Source organism: Bufo bufo, chromosome 1 (assembly GCF_905171765.1).
Source record: "Bufo bufo chromosome 1, aBufBuf1.1, whole genome shotgun sequence".
Classification (NCBI taxonomy): domain Eukaryota; kingdom Metazoa; phylum Chordata; class Amphibia; order Anura; family Bufonidae; genus Bufo; species Bufo bufo.
Genome location: NC_053389.1, coordinates 124,241,560 through 124,257,722, shown reverse-complemented (window position 1 = coordinate 124,257,722; position 16,163 = coordinate 124,241,560). Strand labels below are relative to the sequence as shown.

The following is a 16,163-nucleotide window of genomic DNA, read 5'->3' as shown; positions in this document are numbered from 1 at the left end:
GGAGAGTTCACATCTCCGTTTCATTTTCTGTTATTCTGATCCATCAGAAGAACAGAAAAAAAAACAAAAAAAAAAACAGGACCTTGTGAAAAGAAAAAAAAATGGATCCTGTTGCACATTTGGTATCTGAGCCATTTCCATCTGAGATCCATTTTTTAGACGGAAAAAAAAAGTCCTTACGTTCGTCTAAGGCTTGTTTCACATTTGCGTTAATCAGATCCGGAACAGCCTGCCAGATCCATGAATACTGCGTGCTACCAGAAATCTGTCCATCCAGTTCAGCCTGTGACTGGCGGAGATCTGTTTGTAACCTGGCAAATATGGCAAATATTGCTACACAAGATTGACTGGTATTTCCTTTCTATATATCAAACTCTGGGTATTATTCCCCGAGGTTCTAAGATCTTCACTCAAACCCACCTTTTTTAATGACATGGAGTTTACGGCCAATTGGCTGAATATCAGCGATAAATGTTCTAAAGAATATATGAGGGTCGTAATTTCCAAACTGGCCAGATCCCATTTTAGGAACAATCATTTCTAGAGCCCTCACTATCATACTATGCGCTATTCCATGAAGATGACGCTACTTCCTTATGAGTGACTCCTATTGAATGGGTACCACAATCCCACCAACTGCTTTGCCGTAAGGAAATGTTCTGGATATTTCGCCTAAACACGTGAACACCCTTTGGTTTGAATAATTCCTTGGACTACACAAACTATTGACACTTTCTGGAGCTTAAAATTCTGAGCGTACAGAATGGCGTAATTAAACTAATAACCAAAACATTGTCTCCAGTATATACGGTACATTATAATATCGGTTGACCCAAAGAACAAAATCGATACGACCCACCTAACCTTTCCAGTATACCAATATTCTAAGATTTTTAATATGCATATAGAGATCTATATATATGATTTTTAAATACTGTCTTTGATACAGCAATACAATGGTATCTTTTTCAGTATATTAATATTTTAATATGGTATTACTATTGTTATCCTTGATATTTATTTCCCTGATCTTTTTATATTAGATGCCACTAGATCAAGTTAGGTTTTTAATATGCCGTGATATTCTTTTAATACTGTCTCAAATACACTGGTTTACTGCTTTATATGCTTCTTATCTAGTGCGTTTTATTTTTAAATTTATTTAGTCCACCATTCACTGTCACTCATTTGGTGACTTTCTTTGCTTTTCACGTTGGAACGCTGGCCCCAATGCGTTCCGCTGTGGAACGCAAAAATAACTTCCGCCCCCCGCCTTCTTTTAATTTTTATTATTCTATTTTTTATTATCCTATTTTATATTCTCAGTCTTCTAATAATATATACTTTATATACAATGAAACAAAAAGGGGCTTGGTTATTTCTGTGACACCACATGGCCTGGTGAGGACCGGAACCATTGTGGAACGCATGTTTTGAGACGCACTCCAAAATATAAAATAAATATTGAGGGGTGGGGTCTTTTAACTCCATCCCCAGTATCTCCCGACCACCCATGGTGGATAGTACCGCCACAACTAGTTGTATTTTTAGCGCTATCCGGGCCTGCCAATATCAGAAGCGCATATTGCGCTCCACTCTGGAATGCATAATACAGGAAGTGCTGTGCACGTTGACTCCACTTCCGGTACCAGCTTCCCGCAAACTACACGAGCGGCATGAAGTCTCCCATGAATATATAAAGTAATGCAAGCAAACTGTTTGTTGTATATTGTGTATTTGTATTATTCCTGAGGAAGGGGGCTTTTTTCTTTACCCCCGAAGAGCGGTGAGAGCCATGTGTTAACAAATAAAGGAATACTGATCAGAAGCTGGATTTCTTGCTGCCATCATTTCTACCGTTCTAGAAGCGAACCTGGCCGGGGGGGGGGGGGGGGGGGGGGCTCTGTCTTAAGGTGTTTTGAGTTTTATCCTACAGACATTCTCCGCAAAAAAAGTGAGTTCTATCTATTTATTTATTGGTTATACATTTGATCAATTAATTTGTATTACTTTACTCACTTCCTAACATGAGCTAAGTACAGTTTCTATTTTCTCTATTGGGCCATACCACTGGTCCCGATTCTTGATGTCCTGCTACTACCACCATTAATATTTCCTAAATATCACATTGGTATCCATTCGAGATGCACCACTATTGATACCACGCTATTTATTCTCTCCATCATAGGGAGTAGCGCCTAACTGTGTGTCACAATTACGGCAAATTGGAGAGGACACAAGCTCTATATATCTTCTAGAGCTCAAGACCCTCCATTACAGGCCATATTTCTCCTAATTCACTGACGTATAGGTACATCACTATACTTTGACCACTTGTGCTGCTTTCCCAGTTGCCCTTTTTGCTCTTCCTTCTTTTTCCATCTTTTTCTGGAACACACATTCCACCTTCCTGGCGCCCCTCGTTGCTTGGGTGCTCGAGTAGAACACGTCGGGATGCTCGGGTGCTGTACTGAGCACAATGGAAGTCAATGGGAGAACCCGAGCAATAAACCAGGCACCCCCTGCTCTGAAGAGGGGAGGGTGTCTGGTTCACATGAAAAGGTCAGAAATTGATGGAAACACCACTGAAATGGTTCGGGAACAGTATGGGGAGGATGTCTGGATGCATGTTGGACTCCAAGGTCGCTGCTGGGAACGATGTTGTCCGAGTAGTACACCACTTTTACAGACTGACACTAATACGCACAAAACCGAAGATAAAATCGATTTTAGAGGAAAAATTGTTAGGAAACATTCTTTCCTGTATATTTACTTGTATATAAAGTGCAAGTGCTGCAAAAAATTACAAGGAGGAGGCACTCCGATACAGCCTGTATATCACATAAAGGAGGGCCTCATTCACATTGTGGTACAATTGTTCAGGTAGTGGGACGCCTACACTCATAAAGCCTATGCACTAAGTAAAAGGGCTGCCAAAAATTACAAGGAACCGGCACTCCAATACATCCTTTATTACACATAAAAGAGGGCATCATACACACCCTTGAAAAATTATGATTGATGGCCTGCTGGTGACCCTCTAAAACATTAGTGGCGAGGGCCTGCTGCCGAGCTGACCATCTAAAATATTAGGGGTAAGGGGCCTGCTGCTGAGCTGACCCTCTAAAACATTAGGGGCGAGTGCCTGCTGCTGAGCTGACCATCGAAAAATTTATGGTTGAGTGCCTGCCGCTGAGCTGACCCTCTAAAACATTAGAAGCGAGGGCAGCCTAATAAGCATGTTGATATGATGGAGGAGGAGGAGGACGAGAAAAGGAAAATTAAACCATATACCCTTTTTTGTGGAGGAAGGGGTGCATGGGAATACAGTGTATTCAATACACCACATAAGCCACATTTAAAGTGCCTTTATGTTCAGCTGCTTTCCTCTGGTGTAGTAGAGAAGTCAGGGGAAATCCAGGCCTTGTTCATTTTGGTAAGAGTCAACCTGTCAGCATTTTCAGTTGACAGTCAGATGCGCTTATCAGTTATTATGCCCCCAGCAGCACTAAATACCCGCTCTGACAAAACGCTGGCGGCAGGGCAGGCCAGCATCTCCAAGGCATAGAGCGCCAGTTCGTGCACGTGTCCAGCTTGGACACCCAATAGTTGTAAGGCACAGAGGGATCATTGAGGACGCTGCCACGGTCTGCTATGTACTCTTTCACCATCTTCCAAAACTTTTCTCTCCTTGTGACACTAGGCCGCGCATCAGGATGAGGTTGCTGGCGGGGTGTCATAAAAACTGTCCCAGGCCTTGGAGAGTGTTTCCTTGCCTCTGTTGGAACTGCTGTGTGTTCCCCTCTTCTCCCCTCCTCGGTTAGCCAAGGAACTACATACACTGCTGCCAGCGTTGTCATCTGGAAATTTTTAGAGCAATTTTTCCACAAGGACCTTCTGGTATTGCACCATTTTGCTAGACCTCTCCATCACATGAATGAGAGATAAGAAGTTCTCTTTGTAGCGGGGGTCGAGAAGGGTGAACCAACCAGTAATTGGAGTTGGCCAAAATGTGTGTAATGCGAGGGTCGCAGGAAAGGCGTAACATAAAGTCAGCCATGTGTGCCAGAGTCCCAACAGACAAGACTTCGCTGTCCTCATCAGGAGGATGACTCTCAAGCTCCTCATTTTCTTCCTCCTCTTCGGCCCATCCATGCTGAATAGATGGAATAAACCTGCTGTGGGTATTACCCTCTATAGCGGAGGCAACCGTCTCCTGCACTTCTTCATCCAATTTGCGCTAAGAAGACGAATGGAGGGTGGTCTGGCTATCATCCTGTATAATGTCTTCCCCCATTTCCACCTCTTCCACATGCAAAGAGTCCTCCTTCATTGTGAGCAGCGAGTGTTTCAGTAGACACAGAAGTGGGATAGTTACGCTGATAATAGCGGCATCGCCGCTCACCATCTGTGTTGATTTCTCAAAGTTGCGTAAAACCTCACAGAGGTCAGACATCCATGCCCACTCGTCGCTTGTGAATAGCTGAAGCTGACTGGAAAGGCAACGACCATGTTGCAGCTGATATTCCACTACTGCCCACTGCTGCTCACAAAGCCTGGCCAACATGTGTAACGTGGAGTTCCAGCGCATGCTCACATCGCACAACAGTCGGTGAGCTGGCAATTGCAAGCGCTGCTGCAGCGTTGCCACACAGGCGGCTGTTGTAGGTCACTTTCGGAAATGGGCACACACACAGCACACTTTCACCAGTAGCTCAGGCAAATTGGGGTAGGTTTTGAGAAACGTTGAACACGTGGGCTAGGCATGGTATGTGTATGAGCTTGCCGAGCTCCAAAGCTGCCACCAAGTTACAGCCATTATCAGACACAACCATGCCTGGTTCTAGGTTGACTACAAGATAATTTAGACTAGGACATTCATATACACAGTCACAGGTGCATATCCATTAAGCAAACATGGTTGATAAAAAAATGGCTGCACAACTTTACACATACAAACAATAGAAGCGGTATATTAGTGTTAGGTACCCGTCTGCGGAAGCCACCTTGACGCCTGGTAGATGGGCCCGACACACGCTTGATCAAAAATGTGTGCTAGGAGCTTCCATTTTTCCATTTATAGTAGGTATAATACCATTTTAATTTAGAATGATCCCCATTTCACAGCTCTATTGCTTGTATGTGTAAAGTTGTGCAGCCATTTTTTTAATCAACCATGGTTCTAGGTTGAGTGGCGAGAGCCACAGCTCAGTCTGGTCCCTTATACCCTTCCACAGCTCTGCGCAGTGTGCTGTTTGTCACCTAAACATATTGCAGCTATTAATGTAGGGTTGCAGCTATTAATGTAGGAGGTGCCGGAAATCCTTATGGAAGTAGGGCCTGCAATCCTTGATGTCGGTTGCACCTGTATCATCCCAGGGTACGACTCACTACCGGCCTCCACAATGTTCACCCAGTGTGCCATCAGGGAAATGTAGCGTCCCTGGCCACAGGCACTTGTCCATGTGTCAGTCGTTAAGTGGACCTGCCCAATAACTGCGTTGGTCAGGGCACGGGTGATGTTACGGGACACATGCTGGTGTAAGGCGGGCGGTGTAAGGCACACCGGGAAAAATAGTGGCGGCTGGGGACTGAGTAACGAGGGACCGCTGCCACCATCAGGCTGCGGAAAGCCTCAGTGTCCACAATATATTTCAGTGGACCGCGCAGTCTCTACCAGTAACCACTTCCTCCTGGAGTCATCCAACTTTATACACACGGGTAAAACATTGATTCCTACAGACGTCTTATCACCACTAAGAGCCCTGTGGAATGCCATAAACCGCACTAATAGTGAAGTATTGTGGTCACTATTCACACACACTTGCACAGGTTGTACTCACAAGCGTAGAAGAAAACGCAGGCACATCAATCAGAGTGTTAGTTTTTTCTATTCCTCTTGTAGTTTGCACCCTTTAGTCACTGCTGCAAAGGAAGTGTGCTCCAATAGTGAAGTCCTGTAGGCAATTCTAACGTATAAATATTTATTATACTCACAAGCATAGATTTATAAAAGCATATAAATCATGTAAAACCAGCCAAATGTTCATGCCCAACCTGGGTTTCGCTCTAAATGCTTCATCAGGGGCATCAGTGTCCACAAGCCTAAATGGCAACATTTCCAGGGCCAGCAATTTGGAAAGGTGTGCATTTAGTGCTATGGCCTGTGGGTGGGTGGGTGGCTGGGTATTTGCGCTTTCGTTCAAAGGCCTGGGGTATGGACATCTGTACGCTGCGCTGGGACACAGAAGTGGATGTGCTAGATGATGGTGCCTGCGAATGTCCAGGAGCATGGCGGGAGGCATCCGGGCCTGCGTCTTGGACAGGGGATTGGCCAGCACGTAACACAGGGGAAGAGGAGGCAGTGGTGTGACCCGCAGACACCGATTGTGGACCCAGGCATTCGGCTCACCTATTAGGGTGCTTTGATGCCATGTGGCGGATCATGCAGGTGGTGGTGAGGTTGCTAGTGTTCACGGCCCGGCTCATTTTGGTACAGCACAGGTTGCAAATGACAATTCTTTTATCGTCCGCACTTTCCTCAAAAAGCGCCAGACTGCGGAAAACCTAACCCTTGGCAAGGGAGATTGTCGCAAGGGGGTGCTGTGGGGAACAGTTGCGGGCCTGTTTGGTGTGGCCCGCCTTCTCCCTTTTGCCACCCCACTGCCTCTTCCTGCCTGTTGCGGTGCTGCGAATCCCTCCCCCTCTGTACTGCTGTCCTCGTTCAGCTTGCCACCTTCCCAGGTTGGGTCAGGGACTTCATCGTCCAGCACCTCCTCTTCCACTTCCTCACTCTGGTCATCCTCCTGACTTGTTGACCTAACAACAACCTCACTTATTGACAACTGTGTCTCATCCTCATCAACCTCTTGAGACACTAATTGCCGTTGACTTATTGGCAACTGTGTCTCTCATCATCATAATCATCCTCCTTGTGAAACACTAATTGCCGTTCCCCACAGTCATCTTCTTGTGACTGTGGATGCTCAGGAGTTTGGGCATCAGTGCACACAATCTCCTCATGTCCCTTTCAAGCGGGCTTGGCGAGAGGCCCAAATCAAGGAATGGCGATGAAAAGAGATCCTCAGAATATCAGAGTGTGGGATCACTTGTTTGCCAAGGCTCTCCATGGTGGGAGGAAGGAGGATCAGGGTGAGGATTCTGTTGACCAGACTCTTGGCTACTGAGACTGGACTTTGTGGAAGACAGGGTTGTGCTTAACAGACTGGAAGCATTATCTGCTGCAATACAACCGACCACCTGGTCGCACTGGTGTGACTTTGAGAGTGGTGTCCTGCGCCGCCCTGCAAACTGGGACTAGTGATGAGCGGGAGGTGCCATATTCGATTTCGCGATATTTCGCGAATATTCGCATGAATATTCGTGTTATATTCGTCGAAATCGAATATTCGCAATTATTCCAATTATCGCGAAATTATTTTTTCGCATATTGCGAAAATTTATCTTGATAGTATAAGGCAACGTTCCTATGCTAATGACTATGGCTAGGCTAATATGTGTATTTTGCGAAATTTCGTAATATTGCTCTAACTTCGTCTCTTAGAATATTACGAATATTCTAAAAGACGAAGTTAGAGCAATATTAAGAACATTTGCAAAAGTCGAAACTGCGATGCGAGTAATATAACACGAAATAGTCGCATGAAGATTTAAACTTAGCACTGCTATATTCCATATTCTAGCCTAATATGGAATATAGCTGTGCTAAGTTAGCACTGCTATATTCCATATTAGGCTAGAATATGGAATATAGCAGTGCTAAGTTTAAATCTTCATGCGACTATTTCGTGTTATATTACTCGCATCGCAATTTCGACTTTTGCAAATGTTCTTAATATTGCTCTAACTTAGTCTTTTAGAATATTCGTAATATTCTAAAAGACGAAGTTAGAGCAATATTACGAAATTTCGTAAAATACACAGATTGTATTTAAGCTAATATACTGCTATAGTAATAATTTTTAATAGTGTACATATTTTACAAAACTTAAGTTCAGAAGAGGCAAAAAAAAATTACAGGAAAAAAAGGGATTATAGCACTATATTAGCTAAATTACAATCTATATGTGTATTTTACGAAATTTCGTAATATTGCTCTAACTTCGTCTTTTAGAATATTCGTAATATTCTAAGAGACGAAGTTAGAGCAATATTACGAAATTTCTAAAAGACGAAGTTAGAGCAATATTAAGAACATTTGAAAAAGTCGAAATTGCGATGCGACTAATATAACACGAAATATTCGCATGAAGATTTCAACTTAGCACTGCTATACTCCATATTCTAGCCTAATATGGAATATAGCAGTGCAAACTTAGCACAGCTATATTCCATATTAGGCTAGAATATGGAGTATAGCAGTGCTAAGTTGAAATCTTCATGCGAATATTTCGTGTTATATTACTCGCATCGCAATTGCGACTATTGCGAAATTTCGTAAAATACACATATAGATTAGATTGTAATTTAGCTAATATGGAATATAGCAGTAAGTTGAAAACGCCACTGACTGGAGCAGCCAGGAAGCCAGGAATCCAAAGGACAGGTAAGAACAACTTTAGGGAAGTGGGAAAGAAAAAAATATAATAAAAAAAAAAAAGAAAAAAACGAATATTCGATTTCGCGAATATATAGAACGATATTCTAAATATTCGCGAAATCTCAAAATTGCGATATTAGAGAAAAAAAAATCGCAATTCGAATATTCGCGCTCAACACTAACTGGGACATGAAGCTAGGTTATTACCCCAACTCCCCTGACGAAGCCGCATTGCGGCGAAACATGTTGGGTGGGGTAGTGACAATCTTCAATTTTTAGACAGGTTGCAGTATAGGGCAAGATCCACAACCAGTAGGGTCGCAATCATGTGGTTACAGAGTATCCATGAGGTTAACCACCTCTTAAATAGAATGTAGAGCGAGCTACAGCAGCCCAAAAAAGCAATAGATTAACTGACTTAGCCCAGAACCGCAACCTGATATTTTTAAATTACCTTGTAGTATTGGTTTCTCTGAGTATTTTTGTTTTAAAAGTAAATAATAAAGGTTAAAGTTTTAACATATAGATAGGACCCCTAAAAGGAGTTTTTGGTCAGGTGACCGTGTTTGGATTTTTGTTACAATCACCTGAGGGCCCTATAGGGACAAAAATCTGGTTCTTTTCAGGCACAGTTTCACTGCGCCTCTGCGTGCACCATCAGCAGCACGGCCACTTCCCCGTCCCTTACTGCTCGCCTTGAGCATGTTAAATGGTATATATGCTTGCAAGTATGTCACACGTCCAGTAGCGCAGGTTTCGTAAGTGTATGCGCAAATAAATGAAACTGAATGTCACTGATAATTAGGCTGCGCAATCGTTATACAGGAGATGTAGCGCAGATAATATCGCTGTCACCAGCAGCGAAAAAATTACACTAAATGTCACTGATATTTATGATGCGCAAACGTTATACAGGAGATGTAGCGCAGGTAATGTAACTGTCCGCAGCGGACACCGTCTACGTAAAAAGTACACTGGATGTCACAGATATTTTCAGTATGCACACACGTTACACAGGAGATGTAGCGCAGATAATGTCACTGTTCACAGCATCTACGGAAAAAGTACACTGATGTCACAGATATTTTTAGGTTGCGCAAACGTTATACAGGAGATGTATTGCATGTAATGTCACTGTTCACAGCATCTACGGAAAAAGTACACCGATGTCACAGATATTTTTAGGCTGCGCAAACGTTATACAGGAGATATAGTGCATGTAATGTCACTGTCCGCAGCATCTACGGAAAAAGTACACTGGATGTCAGATATTTTTAGGCTGCGCACACGTTACACAGGTGATCTAGCGCAGCTAATGTCGCTGTCTGCAGCGGCCAAACAATTGCAAGCTATTTAGCGCAGGTTGCACTAAAAATATATATTGCTGCCAGACACAGCAATAGTCCTTAAAAGGACTTTTAGGTCTCTAACACCAACCCTGCCTAACAAAAAATAAATAAAATTCCCTACACTATCTGTCCCTTCTACAGCACTGCTCTCCCTGACTAAGACTGGCGAACCACGTGTAATCGGGTGCTTTATAGCACCTGATGACGCGTTCCGGCCAGCCAATCACTGTAATGCCAGTAACCAACATGGCTACCGCATTACAGTGAGTGGCAGTACTTACCTGCATGTTTATTGGCTACGTAGGCATGCTCGATCATCACTAGTTGCCACCTAAAATATTTTTGAGTAATCCTCTTTTTTGTTTTTTACCCCTCACAAATATGGCGAGAAGCAGCCAGACAAATGTCTGAGCGCAGCAGTTTTTGTCCGGCCACCTCTTGGCATATTTAGAATCTCTGCCGCTCCTCATTATAGTGAATGCTGTTCTGGCAGCGATTTTCCGGATCCGGCAGTGCTGGAAATGCCCACCGGCCCCATTAAGTATAATGGGGTCCAGGCAGAGAAATATTAATAATTAACGGCTTTTACAAGTGATGGCCTATCCTGAAGATAGGCCATCAATACTTGATCGGTGGAGGTCCAACAGTTGATGCAGAACTACACAACATTGTTCACCATGAAGTGGAATGAGCTGATTATTGCAGTAAACAGCTGTGTAGTGGACGGAGCTGTGTAGCTACTCTGAAACAGCTGATTGGCGGGGTTGCGGGATGTCAGGCATCTGCTGATCAGATAGTGATGGCTTATCCTGAGGATAGACCATCACTTGTAACAACCTGGAACATCCCTTTTTAAAAAATGTTCCTATTTATCATATAAAAAATATAAATAATGAAAAATACATGACTGATAAATTGCCTATATGTCTGACATATTACAATATAATGTTACTATCCACATGGCGGACACCTAAAAAAAATACACAATGCCAGAAATGCAGTTTTTCTTGGTCACCTCACAATTTTTTTTTATAAGCATCACATTGGTAGAAAAATAAAAAAGTTACGGTTTGTCAGAATACAGCGATACAAAGCAATTTTTTACGTTTTTTTAAAGTAGTAAAACATAACAGACTATACATATTCGGTAGTGCCATAATCACACTGACCTGAAGAAGAAAGTTACGATTTTTTTTCACCGTAGAGTGAACATGGTAAAAACAAAACCCAAAATACATTGGGCCAGATTTATCATTACTCTGACAGCTCACTCCACTTTCACATATGGCTAAAGTCAGTTTTAGCCAAGTCAGATTTATGATCGGCCCTTTAAGACTGTAATAAATGTGGTTTGACAGTAGCAGTTTATCTGTCAGTAAGCAGCTTTACAAAAGTCGCACATCTTTACGAAAAAGTCGCATGTTCTATTAAAAAGTCTCATAAGATAAGCATGGTCCTCACTGGAGTAAAATTGCGAATTTTTTTGCGACTTTTTTGCGACTTTTTAAATAGTCGCAATAGTAAATCTGTCTAGAGATTCATTTACATAAGAAAACACGCTCACTTTCAGAAAACTGGCGAGCATAGTGCAGAGCAGAAAAAAGTCGCAAATGTTTGCGCAGTTTTACACTTTTTTTATTTTATTCGCTTTTTTGAACAAATGCAATAAACAGTACATTACATAGAACCAGTCAGGACCAAAATCCTGAGAACAAAAAGGTATATACTATGTTTATACAGTACAGACCAAAAGTTTGGACACACCTTCTCATTCAAAGAGTTTTCTTTATTTTCATGACTATGAAGGCATCAAAACTATGAATTAACACATGTGGAATTATATACATAACAAACAAGTGTGAAACAACTGAAAATATGTCATATTCTAGGTTCTTCAAAGTAGCCACCTTTTGCTTTGATTACTGCTTTGCACACTCTTGGCATTCTCTTGATGAGCTTCAAGAGGTAGTCCCCTGAAATGGTCTTCCAACAGTCTTGAAGGAGTTCCCAGAGATGCTTAGCACTTGTTGGCCCTTTTTCCTTCACTCTGCGGTCCAGCTCACCCCAAACCATCTCGATTGGGTTCAGGTCCGGTGACTGTGGAGGCCAGGTCATCTGGCGCAGCACCCCATCACTCTCCTTCATGGTCAAATAGCCCTTACTTTCAAAGTTTTCCCAATTTTTCGGCTGACTGACTGACCTTCATTTCTTAAAGTAATGATGGCCACTCGTTTTTCTTTACTTAGCTGCTTTTTTCTTGCCATAATACAAATTCTAACAGTCTATTCAGTAGGACTATCAGCTGTGTATCCACCAGACTTCTCCTCAACGCCACTGATGGTCCCAACCCCATTTATAAGGCAAGAAATCCCACTTATTAAACCTGACACAGCACACCTGCGAAGTGAAAACCCATTTCAGGGGACTACCTCTTGAAGCTCATCAAGAGAATGCCAAGAGTGTGCAAAGAAGTAATCAAAGCAAAAGGTGGCTACGTTGAAGAACCTAGAATATGACATATTTTCTGTTGTTTCACACTTGTTTGTTATGTATATAATTCCACATGTGTTAATTCATAGTTTTGATGCCTTCATAGTCATGAAAATAAAGAAAACTCTTTGAATGAGAAAGTGTGTCCAAACCTTTGGTCTGTACTGTACATGTCAAGTCTTGGATAGTGCAGACCAAATATAGAGAGTACATTAAAGGTCATAGGTAAAGAAACATATCAAGATACAGATGCAATAACATTGGACATCATTTGGGTAGTATATAAAGTCTGTGCAGAAGAACACCATGATCCCCAAATCTTCAAGAATTTAGAGGAGCACCCACTCTTCTTGTAAACTATATACTCATATGGAATAATAGTATTTACCAGCAACTTCCACTGAGTTACAGAAAGACATCTATCCCCCATCCACCTAATTGCAATGGCTTTACGTGCCAGAAACAAAACCTCCCATAGGAAGAGTATAGGGTAGTGTGAGTAGGTGGCTTCATTGAGAATACCAAACAGGTATACAGTAGGTTGTAAAGGAACAGGAAGGTTCAACATATCAGACAGAAAGTCATAGAGTCATTTCTTCCCAAAATTTTTGAAGACATGCCCACATAAGATGCCAGAAATTTGCCCCCTCTGCTGAGCATCTGTAACATCTGATGTGGGAAAGCCTGCCCATTCTTTTTTTTGAATATCCATTTTTAGCGATTGCACAAAAATGTGCAACTTTTTCACTCCATTATTCTGACTTGAGCTAATGATAAATCTGGCCCCATGTGTTTTCTTCTCTATTTCAGCACCACTAATTTTTTTTTTAAAGTTTTCCAATATTTTATACAGTACATCAAATGGTGACATGACACTCATGTTGCAAAAAACAGAAGTTACAAAAGGTGGGTTTGTCATTGAACTCTATACATTGTTGGGTCATTAACTAATATCCCTACGCCAGTTTTTGGTTTAAAAAAAAGTCATAAGATCTTTTTTGAGACTTGTTAAATGCCTGTGCTACAGGGTGTGACGGGGACCAGAACATTGGCTGCGGCAAACTTACTAACATTTACACCTGGAAATAGGTATAAAAATTGGCAAAAAATGACTCCACTCAGGGAATGGAGACGTTTTTCACTGCAGGCGCATGGCCTGCCAGAGGATGAGCGTAATTAATGATGCGGTGTGCACCTCGTCATAAATCAAGCACATCCCCTGGCAGCGCAGGGGGGAATCAAAGACAGGCGTGAAACGTCTGGCTTTGTAAATGACCCGAGTTATCTGTGGCTTTACATAGAACTTCAGGAAACCTGACTACCGGTATATTAATATCATTATCATCATTATATGTATATATAAGGGCTCATGCACACGACTTTGTATTTTACGGTCCGCAAAAAAAAGATCAGCAAAAAATACGGATGGCATCCGTGTGCATTCCGCGGAAAGGAACAGCTGCTCCCTAATAGAACAGTCCTATCCTTGTCCGTGATGTGGACAATAATAGAACATGTTCTATTTTTTTGTGGAACGGACATATGGAAACGGAATGCACACGGAGTAACTTCTGGGTTTTTTTTGCGGTCCCATTGAAATGAATGGTTCCACATACTGTCTGCGGAACGGACGTGGAAAGAAAATACGTTCATGTGCATGAGCTCTTTTATGCTGTGAATAGATAATGACTCAAGTACTACCCAGCATTGCAAGCACAGCAAGACATTGTTTGAAGGCAGTATTCCCACCTCAGACCCTATGTGTAATATACACAGGATATGCCCCAATTATCTCAGGATGAAAACCCCCTTTAAGAACTCACCGTGGTGGAGAACATATGAACTTTGAGAGCCCCAAGCGATTTTTCCTGGTTCCTGGTTCTCACTTCTTGTTTGTAACATTACAGGTCTCCATGCAACTAACTAGCAGCCAAACTTGTGTAGAAAGCTCAAAACACAGCGTACCTGGCATCATAATGTTTGAACTGAAAAGTACTACTACTCTAAAGCTGTCCAGTACAACAGACTAATCTGATGTCCAGGGGTACTTTAAAGAGGGTTCTCTGCTTTGGATGTTTTTGCCTAGAAGGGTCGACCAACAAAAGCTGGGATCCCCTACGATCAGCGGTAATCTATGGGAGTGTCCAGCAGCAAGTGTTCAAACTCCCTACAGTGCCACCACAGGAGAAATGAGGCATTACACAATTCCCATTAAAATCAATAGGCTGTCCATGTAATGCGTGGACATGGCAGGTCCTCCAGAGAAAGAGACACTCTTTGTAGCTGCTTCCAAATAGATGAGGGTCTTGAATGGGGGAACCTTGATTTATTAATTTAGAATTCCATAATAAGGACATTTTAAACCCCTTTAAGTCTCACCTCATCCTGGAGACAGGAGGCATCTATAGCTGGTGAGGACTGGGCTAGTGGAAACCGTGACAGAGCAGGCAGCCTGGGCAGATCTGGTGCGTGCAGAGTAGTGACCACGTGCTGCTGCCTTGTCACCTCCACAATACAACTTGTTACATTCTTTCATTCAGGAATGTCAGGGTGAAGCCGGGATTGGTCTGTGCGCTCGGTTGCTAGGAGACTGATTGTTTGCTGGGGGGGACCGAGCACTGAGTGCAGAACACTGTGCCTTGTTTAAGAATGATACAGGCACAACGTAAAAAAGATTTAAAAAAATTAATAAATACAATAATCACTGATAGCCTGCTAATATTATTATTTTTGAAAACGATATAGTTGTCAAATCTCTTGCACCCACCTTACTTTTATGAAGACAACTCCTATCCACATGGACTTCATAGAGGGATTCCACCACTTGAGAATCCCTCTATTTTTATTATTATTATTTATCATTAAAGCATCTTTCATTCCATGGCGCTGTACAATATGATAAGAGGTATACATACATAATACAGACTATTGCACTAGGCATAAACAAGACGAGTTACAAACTGGTACAGAAGGAGAGAGGACCCTGCCCGTGAGGGCTTACAATCTACAAGGTATGGAGGAAGCATACAGTAGGTGTGGGTGAAGTTGGTCATGGCGGTATAGAGGCAGAAGCGTCACTGGTTGTAGGCTTGTCTGAAGAGGTGAGTTTTCAGGTTTCTTTTGAAGGATTCCACTGTAGGTGAGAGTCTGATATGTTGGGGTAGCGAGTTCCAGATTGTGGGGAGAAATCTTGGAGGCGATTGTGGGAAGAGGTGATAAGAGGAGAAGAGAGGAGGAGGTCTTGTGAGGATCAGAGATTGCGTGTGGGGATGTATCGGGAAAGTAGCTCAGAGATGAGAAAGAACAGACGGGGTCATTTATCATCGTTGTTTGCAGATTTTTTGGTCTGGTTTTGGGTGTTTTTTTCAGCTGTCTTTATTATTTACTTGCATTTATTGTAGTGTTCAGGGCCGGAAGGACAGGTAGAAACCCGCCTAGGGTGCCACCTAGCTACCCATAAAGGGGGGGGGGGGAAGCACAATCAAAGCTGCATCTGCGGCCTCTCAGAATGACACTAGAGGTTGCAAAGACATCACCGTGACCTCATGTGATGTCATTGAGACCACCTGCACAGAGACACAGCAACTCAGGCCACAGATCGGAAGAGGTCTGTGGCCTGCATCACAGATGGTGGCCGGGAACAGAAGTGAAGTGTTTTGGGTTTTTTATTACTAAACCTCGCAACTACTGGGGACACCATGGAAAGGGGAGGGGAGCACTATATACCTGGCACTACAGAATGGGCATTATTTACATGTCACTAC

The 16,163-nt window shown here is 42.7% G+C and overlaps 1 protein-coding gene across 3 annotated transcripts in view; it reads right to left on the bottom strand.

Annotated features, from left to right (window-relative positions):
* CCDC27 (coiled-coil domain containing 27) overlaps nt 1-14,883 on the bottom strand; it is a 76,244-nt gene extending 61,361 nt beyond the window's left edge. For all 3 annotated transcript variants that reach the window (XM_040429266.1, XM_040429247.1, XM_040429256.1), the window contains exon 1: nt 14,779-14,883. The gene's annotated coding sequence lies outside the window, so the exon portion shown is untranslated. The remainder of the gene's footprint in view (nt 1-14,778) is intronic.
* Nucleotides 14,884-16,163: the final 1,280 nt, after the last annotated feature.